Below are 11,081 nucleotides of genomic sequence, written 5' to 3' on the forward strand. Positions count from 1 at the left end.
CGTTGTTTTTTTTGCATATGATTAGGTTTATGGATATTTGTTAACCTCAGGGGAAATCTCCCTAAATGTTTCTCAGAATCCTCCTTGCTCACTTTAGTACTATCGTATTGGCAATACCCACGGTTAAATTATTAAACCAGATGGTGTTTGACAATCAGCAATGATCTTTCTGTGTAAACTGTTTTTAGATCATCTTAATTTATACCCTTCCATAATCTGTATATTTTACCTAGGGCTGCCACACGTCATCTCTGTCTTCCTGCCCTAACATCCAATTCCATCTTGGCAGTCAATTGTCCCAGTAAGGTTTTACATTGAAATAAGAGTGTTTACAAAAATGTACTTTTTAAAGTTACATTACAAGACTCTTTTACTGCTCTCTTTTAAAATTAGATAGTTGCGATGTTAGGCCGTGATCATAGTAGGCGCGACGGCGCATGTGATTTCGCGCTGCTTGAACAAACTGCAGCAGCCGTATCGGTCCGGCCATAGTGCGCGCGGGCTCGATGCAGTGCGACTGCGTGGCACATTTTTCAAACTACAAATCATTTGTGTTTTTTTCCGCGCGGTGGCCGCGTCACGTGAGCAGTTTAGTCAATGAGGGCAAACAAGCCTGGTGACGCCTCTGCCATGCCTCCCCATTGCCTCCCCATCACCTCCCCAATCGTTGCATTGCAGTGCACCCATCGCTCGGGCGACAGGCGTGTGCGACACTATGTACTCGTACCTACTATAATCTTAGCCATAGGCTATTGTAATGTCTGTTTTAAGAGTAGCCAGCTAAAATGGTGTTTTACCCCAAAAAGGTACTTTCTAAAGTAGAAAACATTTACCGCCCAACTTCCCATGAGCAAAACCAAAAGGCGCTCTTCATAATTCTCAGATATATAGTACAGTACATGAAATGTTTTACCTGAGGCCATTTTTCCCTTGAGTATTTTGGTTTGTTTAAGAAAATGGAATGTGTTGATGGTAACGCAAGTGTGGCAGAGTTCTTTGGAGCACATTCACCCATGAAAGTGACACATTAACAAATACTTACACATTCCCGTTAGTGCTAACAATGAGACTGTCGTTCCATGCATTTTTCATTTCCAAGACCATAGGAATCTGGAGATTGTTAAAAGTATATTACTGAAAGTTATCTTTCAAACGAACACAATGCCTGTCTTCTCTGTCATGGGTGTGCGAAACAAATGTAGCATGAACGAAGCCATCTATTGATACTACTGCGTATGCTCATATGGTAAGCTTCTCAATGGACAAAACGTGCGTCCTTCACACTAATGGAATTACACATGTAAAGTCATGCATTCTGCAACTAAACAGATGCCCAGCCCTCTCCTCCCCTACATCAGATGTGTGTCATTTTCCTTTTGAAGGTTCTGTAGGAGCAGCACAATGGAGCCCACATACAGTATATGTTGAAACTTGAACAACTGCATCAAATTACTCAACCTGCTATCTATCATATTTCTTATGTAAATGGGTTGCTGCCATAGTCACATTTCCAGTGTCTGCCACCAGCAAATACACAACGTTGTTTATGTGAGACTTATTTTTGTGTCGGTACGTGTTCTAATGATATATTTGCCCCTTTAACTGTTTCTGGACTTCCTTCTGGTTGAGTATGGATCTGCTCACCCCCAACATTGGGTTCGATATTGTGCTTCCGATGCTTAATGCTTGGACATGTTTTTTTTAATGTACTTTTGGCAAATCATATGCGTTTTCTATCTGCTATCCATTTTAGAGCTGCCCAATACATCATCTTTATTTGGAGTTGCCCTAGGTGGCCTTTACTTTTTCTCTGGCTATCTTTGCTGTGCTCCGATTCTACAAACCCCTTCCTGGCCAGTCATATTCACCCGAGTCTATTATCTAGGAAGAAGATGTGCAGATTTTTACAGGAAGTTTTTTCCCAAAACATGTGCGATGCAAATATAAAGACATTCACTCTAGCAAATAGCATCAGGTCACATTGCCTTTTATTCTACTGCCTTCGTGTGCAACATTTTGCAGTAATCTGGTGAAATTCTTGCATTCCTACGCAATGTGAACTTCTGCGACAATTTGGCAAAAATGCGATATCAACGTGAAAACCGTGAGAAATTTTGCTAAGCAAAATAGAAACACACTGGCACAACTCTTCTAAGAAGGTTATGCCTATTCGGTTTTATCGGTATTTTACGTTACCTCCAAATAGCAGATGTGGTACATAGTAATATGTACCTGTCATATTAGTGTTGAGGTGTGGTCATCATGCAGGCACTTGATTCCCACCTGGAATTTGAAGCCTCTTGTGTGCACTTTCTGTTTCAAACATTAATACTCATGAAGCTTTGAGAAAAATATTGACGTCAGTTTTTTGTGCCTACGAGTGCTAGTTTGCCTTTCTCATTTTAAGTATTATTTAATTACACCACTTACTCAGCACAAACTTGCTTTACAATGCTTTGCATACCTTTGTAAACATTTAATGTCAGGGGTGTAGCTTTTTCATTTTGATTCTGTTGTCAACATAGGCAGTAGGAGCTCAGATACAGTACCTGTAGTATACACTATTTGGAATAGCAGCTTTTCACCATTGTTAACCTACTGTAACAAGCCAGATATCAGCCTAACAAGTTTTGACCTAATGTGGGCACAAGTCAGTTCTCCTCTCTTGGTCATCTCATTTGTCTGTAATTTGTAAGATGTACATAGGCATTTCCATTTGGACAGAGGTTGCCTCTGAAGAAAACTGAGCTCCCATATTTTAAGTCATGACCCAACACTCTTTTTAACAATCTGTGGAGAGAAACACGATGACCCACAGTTTTGTTCCTTAAAGTGGCTGTGAGTATTTACACATTAAGTCATTGGTAATGTTTCCATATTGCCTGCACAGGGATTAAGTTTAATACAGGCTATAAAGTATAACATTCCTTCTGAAAATACGTTCAGTTCATTTTTTTAAACTTCAAACGTTTTACAGTTTTTTTTCTTTTTTTAAATTACCTGCCTTAAAGGAATATTGTTACCGTCATCAGATTTCCCCATGTATAGAATATTTAAGTTCTTAAGCGCTTAACTAAAAGCATTGCCAAGTAACCCAGATTGTATATATGCTTTAGAGGCATAGAGTCTCCTGTTTGCCTCTTAATTACAGGGTTGAATACACAATTAAACTCCAGCTAAGCCCTTACATGCATGGAATGTAACTACACTACACTCTGCTCATCCTACAGATTACTTATAAAAGATGTATATGTTATGAATAATGAACATGATTGATTTCTAATAAGAATGGAATGCGTTTTGGGTTAAATTGTTTCCCATCTTTCAGAGATGATAGAAGGAAACCCTCCCCACCTTTATAGCTGGATTTCCAGTAAATGTGCGTTTGCACTTCATTATGTTTAAATCCTTGGTAGTTGGAAAACTGTAACAACAACAACAACAACAACAATAACAAAGGTAACATAGGTTGTCGGGGGCTGTGCTGACATTGTCATTCATCTAACAAAGTTGGAAAAGAACAACAAGAGAACAACAAAAACTCAAATTCTTGGAGTCAGGAAGGAATTAATTTTCCCCTTAATGGGGTTTTTTGTTTGCCTTCCTCTGGATCAATAAGTAAGTATAGATATAGGATAAAGTATCTGTTGTCTAAATTTAGCATAGGTTGAACTTGATGGACCAATGTGTATTTTTTCAACCTCATCTACTATGTAACTATGTAACTATGTAACTATGTAACAAGAAATATAAAATGGCAGACATGGCTGGGTTAAAGCATTCGTGTTTATAAATGATCGCCTTCGTGTATATGGCTCGACCTGTGAGCTCTTCATGTATTATGTCACCCAATTTGTAGGCCTGTCATGTAGATGGGAAAGATTTCGCTTTGCCAAAGTTTAAACCTAACACCGTTTAGCTCCAGTCTGTGAGCCTCGGCTTTGTTGGAGCTGCTCTTTAAATTCTCTTGAGGACACTCAAAGATGCTGATTTCTTTTAAAGAGGCAATCCAAGGTGGTGGATTTATTTGAAAATGTAATTATCTTTTTTATATGGGGTTGAAGCAGGGGGTCTGCGGAGCTGAACCCTGTTAATTTCAGCTCTGGGACCCCCTGCTTCTGGAGATACTTTCCTCCGAATTAGGCGCCGGTAGCTGCTATCGTCGGCTACCAGGGTTCACAACATTTATTTATAAAAATGTGTTACCAGGAAGTAATACATTGAGAGTTTCCTCTCGTTTTCAAGTATGTCCTGGGCATAGAGTTATGATGACATCTGATGGTTACAAATACATAGTTACATTAAGTGAGTACGGTTATACATTATATACACGACATTGCATACACAGTAAGAGATAATATATGTTATAGGTGTATGTAACAGTTACAGACCAGATTCAAATGTGAGACAGCCTTAGTTTTGAAAGAACTTAGACTTGTGACGGCTGTGAGAGTCTCCGGTAGATTGTTCCAGTTTTGGGGTGCACACAGGGTTGCCACCTTCGACTGACGGCCAACCCGGAGATTTTTATTTTATTTTAAATGACACTGTTGCCATGACAACGGCACGTCACGCGGCGTCATTTTGCCATGACAACGTGGCACCGCATCACGTCATGACATGTGGCATCTCATTGTCATGGCAACGGGAATCACGTAATGCTGTTACGTCATGTGACGTTCCCGTTGGCATGGCAAGGCAACGTCATTTGACGCCGCGCAGCCTTATTGACAGTAGTTGTAGGGGGAGATGCCGAAGACATCGCTGTTGCAGGTACGGTTGCTGCGTTAATGGTACATGGAATTGTATATTACCTTATGTCATTTCTATTATTTATAACCAACGCTGATGACAATCTCACAAAACATCTTGAATCACTAGTGGCGGTAGCAGCAGCAGCAAGTTGCATACACACACATATACATTGTGTGTGTGTGTGTGTGTGTATATACAGACACACACACACACAAACACATATACACACACACACACACACACACGCACACACACACACACACATATATATATATACACACACACACACACACACACACATATATATATACACACACACACACACATATATATATATACACACACACACACACACACACATATATATATACACACACACACACACACATATATACACACACACACACACACACACACACACACACATATATACACACACACACACATATATATATACACACACACATATATATATACACACACACACACACACACACACACACACACACACACACACACACACATATACACACACACATATATATATATACACACACACACACACACACATATATATACACACACACACACACACACACACACACACACACACACACACACACACACACACACACACACACACACACACACACACACACATATATATACACACACACACACACACACACACACACACACACACACACACACACACATATACACACACACAATATAAATATATATAAATATATATTTAGATACATCCCAGTGCACCTTAGTAATAAATAAACAGATTTGAAGCAGGGGAACAGGCACTTGAAGCAGCAGCCCGAGCAGGAGGAGGAGGAGCCAGAGAGGACGGAGTGACAGTGTGATTCAGTGAGCACTGAGCAGCGTGGCATCGCAATGCAGGGCAGGGCAGGAACCGGTGAGTGACCTGTAGCTGGCTGCAGTGGAGACAAAGAAAGTCAAGGAAGACTTGACTTCCGAATTGGGGGTACTTGGGAGCGCTCGCTCGTGTGTGTGTGCGCACGCAGCACCCTCCACCACAGCCATCCAATCCTCTGCCGCCCGGCTCCTGTCATTGACGTCAGCGCACTACTGCTCACTGCCGTCCAGACCACCCGCCCACCCGGAGATTTCAGGGACAAACCCGTAGCCCGGAGAAAGGGATGCCAAACCCGAAGTCTCCGGGTGAAACCCGGAGAGGTGGCAACCCCGGGTGCACAGTAAGGGAAGAGGGAGCGGCCGGATAGTTTGTTGAACCTTGGGACCATGAACAGTCTTTTGGCGTCAGATCTCAGAGGATAAGTGCTGCGTGTGGTGGGGTGAGGAGCTTGTTCAGATAGACGGGTAGCTTGCCTAGAAACTGTTTGAGGGTGAGACAGGAAAGATGAACTTTGGGCCTAGACTCAAGTGATGACCAATCTAGATCTTTGAGCATTTCGCAGTGATGTGTGTTGTAGTTGCATTAGAGAACAAAATGGCATACTGAATTGTAGAGGGTATCAAGTTTGCTAAGGGGAGATTGGGGGTCCGTGCCATATACTATGTCCCCATAGTCTATAATTGGCATTAGAATCTGCTGTGCGGTACACTTGCAGACTAGCAGGCTTAGGGAGCATTTGTTCCTATAAAGTACACCTAGTTTGGAATAGGTTTTGGATGTCACGGTATCAATATGCATCCCAAATGTTAAATGGGACACAAACCATATGCCCAAGTATTTAAAACTAGTAACCGGAGTGAGGATGGTATTAGTGTTGGTTCTGAACTGGAGCTCATTCATTTGAAGCTTAAAAAATTTAGCCTTGGTCCCACATACCATTGTTGAAGTCTTGTCAGTGTTTAAAAACAGTTTTTTGGGGGGGAAAACCAAATTTCAAGTCTCAAAAAGTCAGATTGAAGTATGTGTTCAAGGTCAGAGAGGCTATTGCTGTGTGCATATAAGATTGTGTCACCTGCATACATGTGTCTCCACTGTTCAGATATTTGCTGGCCTGGGAGCCAATAGGAAGCTGTGATGTCATCAAGGCGGCTTCCTGTTGGCCCATGTGACGTGGGAGCTTCAAACTTTAAATCCTTGCTTGCTGAGCCGCAGCAGCTACCGGCACCTACTACTTCGGAAGTAAGTATCTCTGGAAGCAGGGGGTCCTCGGAGCTGAAATTAATGGGGTTCAGCTCCGGAGACCTGCTTTCATTCTATATTAAAAACAATGTAAATACCACATTGACTGACGGGTCGCATCCTTTCTCTTTACTCACATGACTCAACATATTAAGACAACGAAATGCACATTTTTCTGTGACTGCGACGCCAGTTTCTAACCTGTTTCTTTGAGTAAATCCATCATTTGTAACAAAACATAAAGTATGTTTAGTGTGTGATCACTTGCAATTTGGGGAGTATCAGGGCAGGGAAACGCTATGCAGAACTCATACTAAAATGGAATATACCAAATGATGCACTTGTGAGATATAAGAGAGTACAAATGCCTAGTTACATCAGACGTGAGAAACAGGATTAACCAGTTTCTTCCATTTGCTGCAGAAAAATATTTAGACAAAAATGCTATGCACCAAATCCAATTTTATCTTGCATTGAGAATCATATAGAAAAACAAAAAGAACGATTCCTGCGCACCTACCAAATGATAAAATGAAATAGTGATCTCATGAATAAGGGTTTATTTAGTTAAACCCTTTGGCCAAAGCATTATAAGCCTGCAGCCAACGTCAAGGCATAACCACATTTGCAGGTACCTACACTGAATATATGTAATTATTGTCCCATGGACTGGTGAAAAATGTGAGAGCCCTGAAGGGGTTAAATAAAGCATATGCTTTTGTGAGTAGTGCAATTAAAAGCTGGCCAAAGCCAGTGTCATCGTTACCTTACTAAAGAGGTAAACTGTGGGTGCACAAAATTCCTGGTATGAATATAATAAAACGTACACATATTTCTTTCTGCCATCCTCATACATTCACCTACTCTTCAATGGAGGGTGATGTGCAGATTGGCCCTGGGGTGTATTATACCTGCACTAATTGGAAAATTAGTAGGGGCTCTTTCCCGAAGGGAGGAGACGTACACCTCCAAGGAACTGCTATATAAAGCAGATGAGCCAAAAAACCTACCCCTATGACGTTTCAGTGACACTATATTAAAATGCCCTTATGGAGTATGCAGCAAGGAAAAGAGTTGGCCTAATATTTGTGAGAAACTGCACATAATACCGCACTCCTCCCTATAGAAGTTTGCTGCTGGTAAAAAGATAGGCCTTACATGTAGAATTTTCTTTACGCCTCCTACTGAAGAGAAGTGTAAAATGTCTGTGTGATTTGTCGCAGTTTTGTAGCATGCGGTTTGATATTCCATGTGTAGGTCGGGGTCTCGGCTGTAGACATCTCTTGCAATTGTAAAATTGTATAGGATGTTAGCATTACGAATGCTGATTAGAACACATATTGGTGTGGCTAACTTAGCCTCTGCTGCTATTTTCAATTGGTCAAATACCAGATTTTGATTGTATTGGCTGGATAAAAAGGCTTCCTATTTTGCAGCTGTGAGCTGCTATGACTAGTTGATTAAAATATACTTACTGTCATTTTTCATTACTACATTGCCTACTTTCTCATTCAGGGGAAGGCAAAGGGGAATCTCCTCGTCACAACAGAGATTAGCCATGTCATGGCTTTCCTATGAATAACAATGCGCTAAGAAAATGGTACAAATACCAACATTTCTCATAAATGTCAGATTTTCGTTAAAAAATAAAACTGATGTTTTCCTTTTGTTGCAGGGAAGATTCCTGCTTAATAAAACAAGTTATCGCCCAACAGACAATTCCACGTTTCAGTCAGAACATGCCTCTCGTTCCCGAAAAATGTTTGAAATATGGGTGTGCTACTCACGCTATGAACAGTAATGAAGTGTATGTTTTACAGCCAGTGTTGTGGAAATCATTGCTCTGCTCACGGGCACGAGCCTTAAAGCAGCAGGCCAAGCCGACGTTTTTATTTTTTTTAAATTTCCTTTTAATATATGCATCAATACAATCAACACAATGATAAGTAATTAGCTAAGTTGCCGATTGATCCGTTCTCTTGTGATCGATCAGTGAAGATTCGGGGGTTAACTAAATGGCTGTCAGTGCAGCAGAAGGGGACCAAAGATCTGTGGGGAAGATCATGTGACCAGGCAGTCACTAGATACAATTGGTGCACTGCTAGAGAGAGAGCAGGGCTCAAAAAGGGGTATGCCAGAGCCTGTTTCAGAAGAGGAAGGGGATGTTACTTTGTAGATGGTTGCTATAGAAACAAAAAATGTTGGTTACATTATAATACCTTAAAAATGTCATTCAGAGTTGTTGTTTAAAAAAAGGTATTTTCTCATAGTACAGAACTGATTTATTAAAAAACAAACACATGTAGGATATTGCTTGGTCTGCAGCTTGAACCTTCCTGTATACCAACATATTAATCTAGTTCTGGATTCACTCTATAAAAAAACTAATGGTTCACCAAATCAGGATGGCAGATATGAACATAGCGATATCCTGGCTTCATTTGCTTTGTTTTAACACTTTAAAAAAAATTTTTTTACTTTTTTAGTTTTTAAAAAGCTTGCTGGTGTGTTCTGAGTTTAAAAATTCCAAGAGGTTAAGGCCCATTTACCAAGTGGAGCTAGGCCATAAGATACCTTAGGGGCCAATCGTTTGAACGGGATGTTAAAGTGTCTTATGACATAGCAACACTTAGTAAATACAGCCCTAAATCTGATAACATTTCTGCCAATTTTGTGAAGACATTTTAGAACTTGTAAACAGAAAAAAAATGAAAATGCAAAGTCATTAATTACATCATGTGATAGCTCCCGCTGTGCTGATCTGTGTCGAACTGTTCAAATTTTCCAAAACTACGCTTTTGGGGATTTTCCACCTGTTTATTATTACTCTGTTATCAGATGCTACCATGGCAACATCAGTTATCTTAATGTGTGTCAATACCAGCAGCCATTTGTATGTATGTATGTCTTTATTTATATATAGCGCCAAAAGTGTACTCAGCGCTTCACAAAGAATACAGGACAGGGAATTATAATAATACATTAAGTGCAGTAAAATCAGACAAAAGGAAAGGAAATCCCTTCCCCGAAGAGCTTACAATCTAAAACATTTTTTAACAACTGTCCATGCCTTTGTGTCCTCATGCCTGGATTACTGCAATGCAGTCTACCTGGGTCTTCCAGAAAAAGAGCTGCGCCGCCTGCAGCTGGTGCCGAATGCTGCAGCCAGGTTGTTACCCAACCAGACCCGTTCCTGCCACGTGACGCCTGTTCTCCGTTCTCTGTACTAGCTGCCTGTAAAATGGTGAATTTATTTCAAGATAGGTTTGTTGACATTCAGAGCACTACATGAAGGGTCCCAGCTATCTGAGAGAGCTTCTAGTTCCCTACACTCCCATTCACTCACTTCCATCTGCAGGTGAAGGACTCCTAACAGTTCCCAGAATATCCTTAACTTCCTTTGGGGCCCGAGCTTTTAGCCACGCTGCTCCCACTCGTTGGAACAGTCTGCCCCATACAGTTCGAGAGGCCCCTCTCTGGGAATCTATAAAAACAGGCTCAAGACCTACCTGCTTACCCAGGCATTTAATTAATGAAGCACAACCAGTCCAGCATTTAATAGCTACAGTAACGTCTTATCCTGTATTGTATCTTTCCGTGTGTTTGGACTCTTTTATAGCCTTAAATGTTGTCTTGTTTTTCCTATTCTGTAACTGTGAAGCACTTTGAGTCCCATTGGGAGGAAAGCACTATATAAATAAAAAAAAGTTATTATTATTATTAACTGAAATCTTAAGAATACAACTACAGAATTTAAAAAGAGCAGAACTGGTAAATACTGCTGCAAAAGGGGCTTTGCAGTGGTAAAAAGAAAGGAAACTTATATTTTTGATGGTGCGCAGAACATACTAATGCTTTGAAATACAGATAATTCAGTTAGGTGGGAAGACCAACTATTTGAAGTTGGTATTTCAATTTTCTGGTATACGGTTGCATTGAAGATAAAAGTATGCAAATTTTGGACATACTGTATATTTCATATAGGGCTGTATGGCTGAAAGTAGTCCAAGAAAAGTGAGGCGCGAGAAAGGAAAACCTTACCAGAGGTTGAAAACTCAAATGTAGCAAAATATAGACATGTTACAACAATCTTGCACCCTGCAGCTACCCCATATATATTTGGATCAGTGGCGGAACTACCATATGCACAGCCAGTTCGGCTGCAGCAGGGCCCACCATCTTTAAGGGCCACCCTCCA

At 40.7% G+C, this 11,081-nt stretch overlaps 1 long non-coding RNA gene across 1 annotated transcript; it reads left to right on the plus strand.

Moving 5' to 3' along the window:
• Nucleotides 1-6,721: 6,721 nt before the first annotated feature.
• On the plus strand, nt 6,722-10,607 carry LOC142502291 (uncharacterized). Its single transcript, XR_012803721.1, has 2 exons — nt 6,722-6,883; nt 8,559-10,607. It is a non-coding gene; the product is annotated as an uncharacterized LOC142502291 (long non-coding RNA).
• Nucleotides 10,608-11,081: the final 474 nt, after the last annotated feature.

The sequence above is a fragment of the Ascaphus truei genome, chromosome 9, assembly GCF_040206685.1.
Source record: "Ascaphus truei isolate aAscTru1 chromosome 9, aAscTru1.hap1, whole genome shotgun sequence".
NCBI classification, from domain to species: domain Eukaryota; kingdom Metazoa; phylum Chordata; class Amphibia; order Anura; family Ascaphidae; genus Ascaphus; species Ascaphus truei.